General features: G+C 34.0%; 1 pseudogene; it reads right to left on the reverse strand.

Moving 5' to 3' along the window:
• Nucleotides 1-13,587, reverse strand: part of LOC129526801 (olfactory receptor 4K1-like) — a 17,564-nt pseudogene extending 3,977 nt beyond the window's left edge.
• Between the last annotated feature and the right edge of the window lie 2,614 nt (nucleotides 13,588-16,201).

A 16,201-nucleotide genomic window follows, 5' to 3' on the forward strand; every position in this document is an offset into this window, starting at 1 on the left:
AAATTGAAACAATCTGTTTTCTCAAAAAAGAGCCCTTGAAAATGAAATTCATAGCCAGATCCCCGAAGCTACATGGAGCTCCCTGTGTGTCTACAGTCATAGTCAATAGTTAGTTGAGACAGATACTCATGGAATGACTTTCAAATATTGAGATCATTAAAAATATAAAAATTAGTAATTGATTTTTTGGTATTACCTCACAGAATCAGATGCCTTTTAAAGTATCTGATATATGTATACAAAGCCTGACAAAAATGTGCAAACTGATGTGTGTTGAGTCAAACTTGTCTAAAACCATTTCAGTTTGTCTGCAACTTGGTTCTACAACTACAGGCAGAATTTCTCTAAAATCATTCTAAAAATATTTTTCCATAGTAAGAGATGATCATATTCCATATTAACAGTTGTGGGATTAGTCAGTCTTCTTGGAAAGGCAGAGTGTGAATTTCCTCAAGATGCCTTAATATAAGAACACAGAATTTGAGATCAGATCTGGGTTTAATTTCTGGCTTCACTACTTACTCTGTGATAGTGTTTGTTCAGTCATTCCAACTTCTTGAGTACCTTTGGTGATTATGGGCCAAAAACTCTGCAGGCCCAGAGAGATAATGATGACCAAAACAGATAGGATTAATGTCCTTGTGCAATTTACTGGAATTCTCTAAACTTTTGAGTCCTTATTTGTGATAGTGCACATTTCAAAGAGCTGTGTAAACTATAAAGTATATTCTAATTGAAAATTGCATAATATAGTTTTACTTTCTTACAAGTAAAGCCAATCTGAATAGAAAAATATTTGCTTCTGAGAAGATTAACAAACTAAGAGACTTTAAAAGACCAAATAAGATTAAAATGAAATATTAGAATAAAGTCATTATTTTCTAGAATAAACCTATAATTTATTAAAACATTGGAATACAAATCTGACAAAAAGGAAAGTAGACACTGAAGAAAAACCACATAGCGTTCTTTACAATTCTCCATTCACCGGTTAGCTACTTCCAACCTTTAGCATTCTTCACCTCTAACTTATTTAAAAAAAGTAAATGCAGTAAACTAGAGCTAGAATTAGGTTACAAATGGATATCATTGTGAAATAGGGGAAGACATTCTTTGATGTTTCATTATTAACTCTACTTCAGATTTCAAATACAGAGTTAAATAATGCCTTGTCTTGGACATCAGGTTATACTGGAAATAAACTTCTCTAATGGGATTAACACCCCATCCTTAGTACCTGATTTGGAAATTAATTGCAGGTCTCTGCCTAAGGTAATGATAAACCGAATGTGAAATAAAACTTCCATTTAAAGGAGAAATGTGAAATTTGTATGAAATACTTTCTGGACTCAGAAATTAATTTGAGCAAGGAGCTTTAACTAAAAGCATTCTGGTCAAACAGGAAGGAAGAAGCAAAGGTTATAAGGCAAGAGGTCAAATTGTAGAATCTTCTGTGGCTCAAACTCTAGATTGCACAGCCAAGATTAACAAATAGATACATGTAAAGGTCTTAGTGGTACAGATGTCAGACATGAAAAGAATCAATCAAAGTTGTAGAAGAGAAAGAAGATAGTTTGGTAATGAAGATAATCATTTATGGGAAGAAACTGGCTTCTTACTATGTAGATAATTAAGTTGAATAAAGGCTTTTGGGTATGACGAGATTGATTTAGTTATCTTGCAGTGATATGTGACCAATAATTACCTTATTATCCTTACAATGCTATAAAGTAAATATTATTATAATCCTAACTTTGTGTTAGAAACAGCTACAATTTAGTGCTAAAGTTAGCGTCACAAGGCACACTGGTAGTCTGAAGATTTGAATGCGCAAAGAACATATGTTTAACTGCTACATATTGCTCAATTAAGGATCTGATTACTGAAAACCTCTATCTAAGGATGTCTACCTGGTCATTAAAATAATTTATTAGTATTATTATTATTTTAAGAGACACGGTCTTGCGCTGTCACTTAGGCTGTAGTGCAACTATGTGATCATGGCTCACGGCAGCCTCGACCTCCTGGCCTCAAGTGATCCTCCCACCTGTAAAATAACAAAGTAGTGCCCAATTATATTCTCTGCTCTTTCTGAACTATACATCAACATGCTCACTTTTATCTTGCTACTTCAATCCCATGCTTGTATTAGCAGTGACAATAATCAGCAATAATTCACTGTTTTGTTTTATATTAGGCTCTCACGCCCAAACCCCAAGTCCTCATGCTCAAAAACACAGGTTGCCTTGACTGTGGTAATAACTTTAGCCCAGAATCCCTTTATCTCTCTGAATGGCAACAGGTATAGTTGCTTTTAAGCTTGATGCGATTAAATTCCACATACCAATTTTGAGATAAATCTCAGGAAAGTAACAACAGGGTGAAGAGAAGATGCTTCCAAAACTTTTTAAAAAATAATTTTAAAAAGAGCATCGCAGGAACCTATAAAGGAACTATTTAAATATCATGACACTCCCAAAAGTCTCAGATAGCCAATCCCATGAATTGCGAAAGCCAATTAAAAAATGAACTTTGTTAAGTGAATTCATCTTGCTATGGGAGTTATTAACAATATTTTGGTTGCTTCTCCCCCATATCAAGATGGTAAGAACTTTTAAATTGTTTGCCTATAATTGCAAATGAGAACATATGTCATGAGAGAGAAATGTAGTGACCTCAACGTTTGCAACAACTATATTTGCCCTCATTTAATGTTCTGCCTCTATCCATGTGCTTTCTTTGTCCTTATCTAAAGTGACTGTGCCAGTAAGCACTAGCACACATGCACAGGGCCTAAAGAAAATTAGATCCAAAGAAATATAAAGCTGGCAATGGGTCTAAGAAAATTAGAATTTTGTTTTCTCTAATCTTATACTTCTTCCTTTTCTTGAAAATTTTTATGTCAAAGGTTTTCAAATTCCATACAACACAATATTTTGCCAAAATTATCCAATATTTTAATTATCACTACACAATACTTGACCATACAACAGAATCAGAAAAGAATCTTAGACGTAAGTGGGTAAAACTGCCCAGATATAAAAATAGCTTGCTTTTGGATATTGTGGAAACCTATCCCATTAGAGCTGTAGAAGGACTTAGGAAATCTACAGAGAAGAGCAGGGGACAAAGACAAAAGTAAATGTTGTGACACAGAGTGAGTGCCTAGGAAATTTGATGAGCCTAATTGAGGAGAGGAGCCCAGTCATCAGCCCAGACTGATAGACCACGTTTCTTCTTCACATCTTCTCTTTAATTTTCACAGGCATTTCAATTCTTCTGTTTCCAAATCTAGTCCTCCTTTAGTCTCCCTTAACCCAGGTAATGGCATTTCTATTGCCCCAGTGGTTTCAGCCAGGAACTTCACTCCTTCTATTTTCTCACTCCCACTTCCAGTCCTGTTGTACCTTTCTCTAAAATATGCCCAATCCATCAAAGCTTTCTATTACAATTTCCCTTGTCTAAACCATCCCTTTCTTTCTCCTTAAATGTTTCAAAGGTCTTCTAATAATCTCCAACTCTCTGCACTCATTTTTTTTCCAGTCAATTTCTCCTGAATGCTCAGAGCAGTCTTTAAAAATAAGATAAATCTTTAAAAATAAAATAAATAAGTCAAACAGCTTTAAAATGATAAACATGCAGTCATTCCTCTGTATATGTGTGTTCTGTGTCTATGGATTCAATCAATCACAGATCAACAGTATTTAGAAAAAAACAATTCCACAGATCTTCAAAATCAAAACTGAAATTTGCAACACATCGAGTACTACATTGAATTCACTTAAACGAAGTGATATGTAGACATCGTATTAGATATTATAAGTAATTTAGAGATGATTTAAAAGTATACGGGAGAATGTGCATAGGTTATATGCAAATGCTACACCACTTTATACAAGGGACTGAAGCATCCATGGGTTTTGGTATCTGTGGGGGTCTTGGAACCAATTCCCCATAGACACCAAGGGACCATCACAGTCCCCACTGCCCTAGAAATATAATCCAATATCCATAATGAGCCCTTGCTATCCTGTATTTTACATATTAACCTTCAGCTTCATTTCGTCTCACTCATTGGTCATTCACTAAATTCCTGCTTTCATTTTCTGGAACACACAATCCCTTTCCACTTCAGGGAGTTTCCATTTCTCTTTTGTCTGCCTGAATATTGTTTCTTTTGGCCCTTCTATTGTATATCCTTCCCACAGGAACTAAATAGAAGGTTATTCATTACACAGAGCACAGAGAGGCTTTTTCTGAGCACCATTCCCCCCTCTTCACTCCTTTGTTTTTTCTCATCTCACAACATTATTTACTACCTTCATAACACTCATTAAACTTTTAATTTGCTCATTTGATTTTCTTACATGTTTTTGTTTCTCTCTCCTTTCTGCATCTCAACTCCAAGACTGTGGGACTCATGTAGGTAAAAACTGAGTGTCTTAGGATCACTATCATCTCCCCAACACCTGGCCCAGAACCTAGCAAATAGTAGCTACCCACAGAATATTATTGATTCACTGAATAAATGAGCGTACAAGTGGCCATGTGGTGGTTACTTTTTGCCTTTCAAAAATACCATAAAACTCTTTTTTTAAAAAATGAGAATGTTATAATGGGGTCATACATATGTTTTTACTGACACTGGCTTCTTTTACTCAACGTAATGCCTTTGAGATTCACCCCAGTTACTCTGTGAATCAATAGTTGATTCTTTTAAATTGATGAGTGGTATTCTGCACTGACTCTGGACTTGGCCATGTGTCTTGTTCTGCCGAAAGGAATAATAGCACAAGAGAATTTTGCATTGGGACTGCCCTCTATTGTTACTATGGGAATACTGAGGCCACCATGGAATCGAGCCTAAGCCAGTCTTTTGGAAGACAAGAAGCAATGATGTCCTGGTAAGTGTTTAGGAGCTGGTTCATGGGGTAAAGGGGGAAGAGAAGGCTCTGATTTGTAGTATTTTCCAATGTCTGTGGTACAAATACTCCCACTATGGCAGATTTCAAGCCACCAAGTGTATAATAACTACCTCACAAAACCCCTGATAATAGAAAACAAGCTCTCATTCAGGTATAAGTCAGCTCCAGCTGATGACAGATGAGAGACCATGTGGAGAGAATTTGGGGCCTGGCTGACAGTAAACCAGCTCATGTTGCTAACCTGGCAACTAACAGACATATGAGTGTGGTCAGTATAGATTGTCCAGCTCACCCAGACTTACCAGACATCCTAGTAGAGGTCAAACATATTGGCCCAGACCAGAAAAGGTACTCGCCTGGTTTGTGAACAAATATAAAATGGTTCCTAGTTTAATTCAATAAATTTTGAGGTGGCTTAATATGGAGCAAAATCTAATGAATACAATTGGCTATCATTTCATTCCTTATCACCTATGGGTATCTTGAATATTATAAATAAACAAATGATAAGCAGTTTCTGAAAAAAATGAGTCTGCACGGCACATGAAAAGTAGTAAAATTTTTGTTTTGCTGAGATAAGTGGCTACATTGTTGTCATATTGCTAGTGTACTGCTAGGTTCATGTGGAACTTGAATTATTTTTTTTAAACAATGAAAGTATGGGTTGTAATACCAGGAGTAAAAATGAACTGTTGACATTGGCATCCCATCCTAGTTGATGTTGCATTTTTTTCTTTTCATTATGTGTTGTTGTGACAATTGTTATAGAACATTTCACACAAGTTTCCTGTAATAAACTGTATGTTAACACTAGTGGTCAGTGTTGAGAACCAGACCCAAAACCGAAACCAAATATTTGAAACACAAAGATTTAGAGATGTTCTGCTCCTTTTCTTTTAAGAAAAGACAGAATTTAAATCATCCTGGTGGCACGATAGGAGCTGAGCTAATTTTTTAAATTGAATTTTAATGCCGGATAATTTGCATATAAATGAACTGAAATAGACCACTCAGAATTAGGTCCCTTCTTGTACAGATGGACAGTAAAGAGATTTAACCATTATGGACCTATGTAATGATAAGGGGAAGAAAGCACAGAAAACAGCCTTGATCATCGTTCTCACACCCTAGAACAAGATATTTGGATTTTCTTCTTTACATGGGCTCTTAGCATATGTATGTATGTACTCTATAAACTCATTTCCTACTTTGTAAAACCAAACCCATTACCAGTAGTATGAATTCCTTCAACTTTCTCTCTTAAGTATCTAACTTTCTTAACACATCATCTCCCAACTATAAATTCATCTCTTCCCATTTGTACCCTAAATTCTTGAAATCAACTATTACATCATGTCAGTTGTCCCCAGGTCATCATTTCCTATTGATTTCTCTTGAAGTTTTCTTTAGTTGTTTGTTTCATTCTCCACCCTTTTCTATTCTAGGCCCCTGTTGGCTCACTATCATGGCTACATTATCTGGGCTTTTCTGCCTCTAGCCTTTATTGAGATTGGAGAATAAAAGGAGCTGGCAGGAGATTAGAGGGAAAAAGGAGAGAAAGGTCTGGATTTTACTTCTGTTTCTCCTCCCTGCCACTTCACTAGAATTCTTCTAGTAATCTATCCTTGAGTATTTATACCTTGTATGTCCCTTTATGGCTCTAGCTCTTAAAAATTTCTAACCCTCTTCTTGTCTCTTCAGGCCAAGAGTAATAAAGTTTCCTGCTGGTTCTGGTGTCAGGATGCCTCATTTAATCCTGCCAAGATTTTTATAGATAGTTGATTCTCATATTATATTGAAAACCTTTGCCAAATATGTTTTATGTTTTCTTGTGTGACCTTAGCTAATACACTTTTTGACCCATTGTAATGGGTTCGCTTCTTGCTCAACACTTACAAAAATGTGACCCACCAAGCTATATCATTAAATAAATGGCTTCTGGTTTTAGGGGGAATTTTGTCATTCTCCTGTGACAAGGTGCTAAAGGTAGTTATTTTTTTAAATAGCATGGTTTTTTTTCTGTATATTTTTCTCTATATTCAATTACCTACTGAGCATCCCCACTTGTTTTTATATAAACACTTCAAATTCATTATGGACAATATTCAACTTATCTTTCCCTTATATGACAAATAATAAAGACATTTTTTAAATGAATGAACTCCTGGAGTTGTATATTGTCTTGCTAACTCCTCAAGCAAGAAAATTTTGCACTAATTTTGTTTCTCCCTTACCGTCAAATGTAGTCAAGTAATAGGCATTATCTGTATAAACTTTAAATATTTCTGAGTCTGTTCAATTCTGTTTTACTATGATCCTCATTACACACTGGATTGATGCAATAGGTGTCATCAACTTATCTCATTATCTTTATGATTTTTTATTTGTAATACATTTTCTGTAATCTATCAAATTGCTTAGTCTAAATATATAACATTAAACCTCCTAAAATACCTCAATCTTTCCATTGTCCTTTTAGCAAAGTTGGGATTTTTTAGTAAGACTTACAACATCATTCTAAAATTGATTTTTCTACCCAGGCTTATATCTCACTCTCTTTGTGATTGGTTTGAGTAATTCTAGCTAATGTAACAAAATATCATAAAATTTTAGGTACTTAGCCACATGAAATGATATATCTGCTCATGTAACTATGCTCAGTAGTGTTATGGTTGGTGACTGGTCACCTGTCAGAGATTGAGCAACCCAGGTTTCTTCCATCTTTTTTTTTGAAGTTTTATTTTGCTTTTAATTGTCACATAATTGCACATATTTATGGGGCACAGTGTGATGTTTCAATACATGCATATATTCAGTAATGATAGAATCAGGGTATTCAGCATATTCATTATCTAAAACATTGATCATTAGTTTGTGGTAAGGACTTTTAAAATCCTCTCCTCTAATTATTTTGAAATATTCAATATTAACTATAGTCACCCTGCAGCCAATAGAACAAATAAGTACTTGGGTGATGAAATTGTTTTGTGCAATAAACTCCCATGACACAAGTTTATCTATGTAACAAACTTGCACATGTACCTCTGAGCTTAAAATAAAAGTTATTAAAAAAAAGAAATGCTACCGATATTTTTGGTTGATGCTGTATCCTGCAACTTTACTGAATTTATTTATCACTTCTTAGAGCTTTTTGGTTGAACCTTTATATAAAATCTATGTATAAAATCATGTCAACTGCAAATAGAAACAATTTGACTTCCTTCCTTCCAATTTAGATCCCTTTTATTTATTTCTCTTGCCTAATTTCTCTGGCTAGGAATTTAGTACTATGTTGAATAAAAGTGGTGAAAATTGGCATCTGTGTCTTGTTTCAGATCTTAGAGGAAAAGCTTTCAACTTTTCTCCAGTTAGCTGTAGTTTGTCATTTTTGGCCTTTATTGTGTTGAGGTACATTTTGTTGAGAATTTTAATCAAACAGCATTGAATATTGTCAGATACTTTTTCTGTTTATCAAAGTGATAGATTAGCTTTTGTCCTTGATCCTGTTAATGTGATATATCACATTTATTGTATTATGTAGGTTGTATTATCTAGAATGAATACCATTTGATCATGGTGAATGACCTTTTTAATGTGCTGTTGAATTTGGTTTGCTAGTATTTTCTTAAGGAGTTTTGCATCTATTTTTATCAGAGATATTGTCCTGTAGTTTCATATTTTGTTGTGTCCTTGATGGGTTTTTGTATCAGAGTTATGCCAGCATTGTAGAATGAGTTTGGACAAATTCTCTCATCTTCAATTATTTTTAAATAGTTTGAAAAGTATTGATAACATCTTTTAAATGTTTGGTAGATTTCAGCAGTGAAGCCATTATATCTGGAGGTTTTCTTTGATGGGAGACTTTTTATTATAGATTCTATGTTGTTACTCACTATTGGTCTCTTCAGATTTTCTACTTTTTCATAATTCAGTTTTGGTAGGTTGTATATGTATTGGCATGTAGTTGTTCATAATAGTCTCTTATAATCCTTTGTATTGCTGTTACATCAGTTTTAATGTATACTTTTATATCTCTGATTTTATTTGAACCTTCCCTCCATTTTTCTAAGTTAATCTAACTAAAGGTTTGTTTCTGTTCAAGGATTTCTGTGTTGTTTTAGTCACTATTCCACTTATATCCACTCTCATTTATTTCTTTTTTCTACTAATTTTGTGTTTGTTCTTGTTGTTCTAGTTCCTTGAGGTATGATGTTATACTGTTTATTTGAGATTTTTTGTCTTTTATGGTGTAGGTGTTTATTGCTATAAACTTCCCTCTTGGAACTGCTTTTGCTGTATTCCATAAATTTTCATATACTGTGTTTCCAATTTCATTTGTCTCATGAAGTGTTTGAATTTTCTTTTTAACTTATTCATTAATCCATTTGTTATACAGGAGCATGTTGCTAAATTTACATGTATTTAAATTTTTTAAAGTTTTACTGTTAGTGATTTCTAGTTTTATTCCATCATGGTCAAAAGAGATACTTGATTTTGATTTTTACAGATTTGCTGAGGTTTGTTTTGTGGCCTAACATCTGATCTACCCTGAAGACACTTCCATGTGCTGATGAGGAGAATGCATACTCTTCAGCTGTTGAGTGGGATGTTCTGTGAATATCTGGTAGGTCCACGTGATCTAGAGTGAGCTTTATATTTGTTATTTTGGCTGAATTTTTGTCTAGATGATCTGTCCTTTGCCGAAAGTGAGATATTGAAGTCCTCTATTATTATTGCATTGGAGTCTATCTCTCCTTATACATCTAATAATATTTGCTTTATATGTCTGGGTATTCTGGTTTGAGATTCATATATATTCGTAGTTGTATATCCCCTTACTGAATTGACCCCTTTATCATTATATCATGACCATCTTTGTCTCTTTTTACAGTTTTTGACTTAAAGTCTATTTTATCTGATCTTAGTATAGCTACTCTTGCTCTCTTTTGACTTCCATTTGCATGGCATATAATTTTCTCTTCTTTATTTTTAGTCAATATGTGTCCTTACAGGTGAAGTAAGTCTCCTGTAAGCAGTATATAGTTGTATGTTTTTAAAATGCATCCAGCCATCTTTTAATTACAGAATTTAATACATTTATATTGAAGGTTATTATTGATAGGTATGGATTTACTGTTGCCATTTTGTTCATTGTTTTCTGGTTATTTTGTAGGTCTTTGTTTCTTTCTTCCTCTCTTGTGTTTACTTTCGTGGTTTCATGGTTTTATTCCATTCTCTTTTTCATTTGCGTATATGCTGTAACTTTTTTCTTTGTTGTTACTCTGGGGCTTACATAACAAATCTTATAGTTCTAAAGGTTTATTTTAAGCTAATAACAATTTAACTTTGATTGCCTGCAAATATTCTAGACTTTTACCCTCCAACCCAATTTATAATTTTATTGTCTTAATTCACATCTTTTATATAGTTTATTTCTTAAAAACTTATTGTAGCTATGGTTATTGTTGACCATTTTGACTTTTAACCTTCATACTATATACCACCACTACAATAATGTAGTACTCTTTTTTAATTTAATTTAATTATAAGTTTACTTCTACCAGTGAGTTAAATACTTCCATGGTAGTAATTAACATTCTTTCACCTCGTAGTGGCAATTAACATCCTTTGAAACCGTCTTTTAAGCGTTTCTTATAAGGCTGTTCTAGTGGTGATGAATTCCCTCAGCTTTTGCTTGTCTGGGAAAGACTTTACTTCTCCTTCATATATAAAGAATAACTTTGATGAGTATACTGTTCTTGACTAGAAGTTTTATTTTTTTCTCTCAGCACTTTGAATATATTATCCCATTCTCTCCTGGCCTGCAAGGTTGAGAAATATGCTGAGAAATATGCTGATCGTCCAAAGCAGCAAGATACAGCCATGAAGTCCCATATGGGGAGATGTCCTCATAAGAAAATGTCTTAGGCTGCAGGAGTTTGTGAGGCTGCTCTGTTAGCCTGGGTACAATCACTGGGCATGAGTGCCTGTTCCTTGGGGAACAGGGTGCCACATGGGCTCAGGTGCTAAGGTTACAGCTGTTCTGTTGGTCCTAGGCTCTGAGTAGACAGAGCCAAGATACTGCAGTCACTGGGATGGAAAGATGGAGTGCCTCCTTGGCAGTTTGTTTCCATGGGTTTAGAAGTTGTAGCCGCTCAGCTGCAGAATGGTATGCTGCCATGAGTAGGTGTGGTGTAGTGGCAGTGAAGCCTAGGTTATGGGAAGATACAGTGGCTACTGACCCCCAAATGAGAAGGCACCCTAGCAGTGGCTTCAGTCTCAAGATGCCATTACACGGCAGCAGCTTGGGCAGGAGGAGACACAACGTGGGCTCCTTGTTTGGAGTAACATAGTCATGTGAACTCCAGGCAACTCCTCAGTCTGGGCCTAGGACATGTGAGGACTACAGTGATCTCCATGAGCAAAGATTGTGGGTGTCCACATTTTAATTTGTGTTGCTGAGGGCCTCCTGCATACCTTTTCTCTGTAAGGAGAGTCCGCCCTGGCTCTGACCTCATCCCACCAGGAGAGACAAGATGGTAAAGGCAGAGTGTTCTATTCCCTTTTTTATATGGCCATCCTGAGTCTCCATGATCCACAGGGTCTCTGCCATTTCCCTGTTTTACTCCAGGGCTCTCCTTCATTTATTTTAGTTGAAAAGTGGTTATTTATTTGTTGTTTTGGTCCTTTTGTGTGGTGGCCGGGGAGGAGGTTGAGTGTTAGGCACTTCTAGTCAGCTATCTTGCTGGTGTCGCTTCCTCTTGCATCTTCTTGATTTAAGATTTCTTGATGAAATTGGAAATCATCATTCTCAGTAAACTATCGCAAGGACAAAAAACCAAACACCGCATGTTCTCACTCATAGATGGGAATTGAACAGTGAGAACACGTGGACACAGGAAGGGGAACATCACCCTCTGGGGACTGTTGTGGGGTTGGGGGAGGGGGGAGGGACGGCATTAGGAGATATACCTAATGCTAAATGACGAGTTAATGGGTGCAGCACACCAGCATGACACATGTATACATATGTAACTAACATGCACATTGTGCACATGTACCCTAAAACTTAAAGTATAATAATAATAATAATAATAAAGATTCCTTTAGGATCCCAGAGTCTTCTGCATCCTCTTGGCAGACAAAGGACTAAGGAGTTAAGGCAGACTTAATTATTACTAACTTAGTCAAATTATTTCTTTTTGTTGGTAAGAATATGGTATTTTATTGGTAAGAATAGGACATATGGACTTACTTAGAAGAAAGGTGACTAAGAATTATAGTTCTGGAAGGGGAGCTATTGTCCAGTAACAGCTCTAAACTCTAGAAGAGGAAGTAAGAAAATTGATGGGTACTTAGTTCCCTGTAATTTACCCTGTCTCCTATAATCTGAGCTTTTAATTTCTTCAGTGTAGTGGTTATCTCATCATCCTTTGCAGATAGTTGCCTTTGTAAGTAGATTTCTGTACTAGGGAGAACTTCACTTTTCTTCTTTGTCTACTAACATACTTCAGGCCTCAGATTTTTCTTACCTGCTCTTAAGTCTTTACCAAAGCAATTTAGACTCTATAGCTATTTGTTTAACCTGTCTTTTCCACTAGGACTGGGATATTTTTCATTTTTCTCATCATTAAATTCCCAGTAGTTAGCAGAAATTCTGGATAGAATAAAAACTTTATTAATATTTGTTGAGGAAATTCATACCTCATTTAAGCCTCTTCTTTATGCATTTAATGTTTAGTAAATTCTTTACTGAGGTGTAACAGAAACATAAAAAATCACAAATCAGAAGTGTATGTATAGTTTGATGAATTGATGAATTACCATATATTTTGTTTCCTATAGTAACAAATTACTACACAGTTGGTGGCTCATAAGAAGAGAAGTTTATTTTCTCTTAGTTATGGAGGACAGAAATTCAAAATCAGTATCACTGGATCAAAATGAAGATGTTAACAGAGCCACACTCCTTTCAGAAACTCTGGAGAAAAATCTGTTTCTTACCGTTTCCAGCTTCTGGTGTCTGTGAGGACCTGCATTTTCATTCTCATCTTCAATGATGATTGATAATGTATTTTAATGAAGTCTAGTTTGTCATTTTTTCTTTTAAGTTTAAAGTTATTTGTGTCATATTTAAGAAATCCTTGCATATATAAAAGTCATGAAAACATTCTCCTATATCATCTTCTATAAGCTTTATTTTTATTTATATAGAAATATATATTATTTTGAATTATTTTTGTGAATTTTGTGAATTTAGAGCCAAGCCTTTTTGTTGTTATTTGTTAAAGGTAAGAGTACAATTGCCAAGCTTCATATTTTTGTTTCTTCTCTTCATTATCCTATTTCTTATAGATCGGGTGACTATGTACTTGCTTTTTGTTCCCAGAATCTCTAGTGTGTTTCACTAGCATGTTTCTTTTTTCTTTACCAAAACAAGATTTCAATATACAGTCTTTTAACTTTTATTTTTATTTCACAGGCATATGTGCAGGTTTGTTTTATAGGTAAATTACATGTCACAGATGTTTGTTATACAGATAATTCTGTTACCCAGGTAATAACCATAGTACTCAGTAGGTGGTTTTTGGATTTTCCCTCTTCTCCCACCCTTCTCTCTGTAGTAGGCCCCAGTGTCTATTGTTTTCTTTTTCGTGTCCATTCATACTCAATTTTATCTCCCACTTATAAGTGACTACATATGGTATTTGTTTTTTTGTTTCTGTGTTACTTTGCTTAGGATAATGGCCTTCAGCTTCATCTCTGTTGCTGCAAAGGACATGACCTCATTCTTTTTATGCCTGCATTGTATTCCATTGTGTATATATACCATGTTTTCTTCATCCTGTCTGCCATTTATGGGCATCTAGGTTAATTCCATGTCTTTGGAAATGCAAAGAGGCAAGAATAGTCAAGGAAGTTTCAAAGGATGACATACTCTACCATATATGAAGACTTCTTGTGTCTTCTTTCAAATTTGAAGAAAGTATTGATATATGTAATGTATGTCTTCCTTCAAAATATCTTTGGATATTCTTGCCTCTTTGTATTTCCATATAAGTTTTAGAATCAGCATGTCAATTTGCTGAAATATATTATTAGAAATTTGATTGAGATTGCATTAAATCTGTGGATCAATTTGGGAAAAATTAACCATTATCAAACAACATTGCTAAATGCACTAGTTAACTTTAATAGCTTAAAATATTTTCTACATATATACAGAAAAATATTTTTCTAAAAATATATTTTTTCTAAGCACATATTTTATCACTATTTTGTCTTAAATTGTCTGGAATCTTCAGCAAATTGAATAGAAATCATGATAATATTTTCTGTCTCATTATCAATCTTAAAGGAAATATATTTTAATTGTGACATATAGTCTCCAGAATTGTGACATAATAAATCTTTTTTTTAGCCACCCATTTTGTAGAAATTTGTTATGGCTGCCCTAGGAAACTAATACAACATCCAAACTTTGAAATCCAAATCTGTTCTTTCCATGTCTTTTTTACTTCAGGAGTAAGAAATCAATTTTCTTTCTCATCTCCATGGTATATTTTCTCCACTATGACATTCATCAAAACCTAGATTGTATTTTAATTATTCATGTTTAATTAATTTCTGCCATATCTGATGCTAAGATTTTGATGGAAAGGATTAATATTTGTATAATTCTAATAGAGTATTTTGTACACAGCATACATTTATTTGTTATTGAATATATTTAATTTGGTTTCTAAGTTGGTGCTAATAAATGATCACTGCAAAATTCTAAATTTAGAGTCATACATTTTAATAAGGGAAAACAAAGAGTGCGCCCATGCATCATCAGTTTTGTTTACTTGACAGGCAGAAGGAGCAAAAGGCTACCTGCACAGAATGCATACTCATCCAGGTGTCTGCAGAATTACCTTTTCAAAAGTAACAACACTAAAGCTATTTGTATGTTTTATGCTTCACAAAGTGCCTTTATTTCCATTATATCCTCTTGTGTCACATAGTTCCTGCAAAATAGGTATTTTTAACGACTTTATTTTACATGAGAATTAGAGCAGTGAAATGACCTCATTGGTGAAGTATACAAGTCAACACCTTTTCACTTCCACTGTAGCGAGGAGAAAATAATACTACCAAAAATATCATCAATGCTTTCATGTTTATTGTGTGTCCAAAATGTTTTGGCACCATATAAAAAATATAACAGGTAGTCAAGTTTAACAGGTCATTATGTTTGACAGTGTACAAATGAAGTTAACCAAAAATAATCTGAAGCTCAAAAAAATAAAAAACCAGCTAAATAATATGATGATATAACAGGACTGTGTGCCTGATTTAGCATGCAGAGTTAATATCTGTACACATAGCCACTAACATAACTCTTATAATTAAAATAGGAATCTAGAGTGATGACAATCACAGGCTTTATATTTTCCATTAAGTAGTTCTTTATCTCATTGGTATTATAGAATACAATTAGTCTTCCTATTACAAGGACTTTTCATAATGCAAATCTCAGGGAGAAGTACATAAGAAAACTTTTAGCTGGGAAATGAAACAATACTTAACAGATGCTTTTAATCACTAGTATTAGAGGTACATAAATTTTACTTTTCTCTCTTCTGTTTTCAAACAAATATGAAAGAACAAATGTCACTTTGGGTTTTCAGTAGCAAATGATTTGTGTCATTCTGTACATTTGTATGTGTTAGATACTTTACTTTTTCTTTGAACTAAAATATTCAACATCTGCCATATTTGCAAACAGTTTCAAAGATATTTGAAATTTTCTGTGAATAATGTGGAATTCATTATAGCCAATTTATTCTACTTTAAAAATAAGTAGGCGTCTGACAAATGTGTATATATATCTATTTTATAGATATATATACACACACACACACATATATATATATGTTGTTGATGGCACCCAATACCTAGAAAATTTTGTAGAAAGCAAGAATTTATGTCAAATAATCTAAAGGAAAACAGAAAAAAATAGGAATAAAGTAGTAAATAGGAAAAACTATAAATACACAAATATATAATAACCAAATTATAAATTACTAAAATACTTAATATATAAGATAAAGAAAAGCTAAAAATGTATAACAATAAGGTGAAATCCATGTTGTAAAATGTAATACTTTTTCTACTATGTCAATGTATGTTGTAATGTTATGAATAAATTGGGTAAAGATATCAGAAATTCAGTATGACTGTACATTTTGATTGTCAGGTCTAAATTTATGATGTATTCAATTGAAGAGAAT

This window comes from Gorilla gorilla, chromosome 15, assembly GCF_029281585.2.
Source record: "Gorilla gorilla gorilla isolate KB3781 chromosome 15, NHGRI_mGorGor1-v2.1_pri, whole genome shotgun sequence".
NCBI classification, from domain to species: Eukaryota; Metazoa; Chordata; class Mammalia; order Primates; family Hominidae; genus Gorilla; species Gorilla gorilla.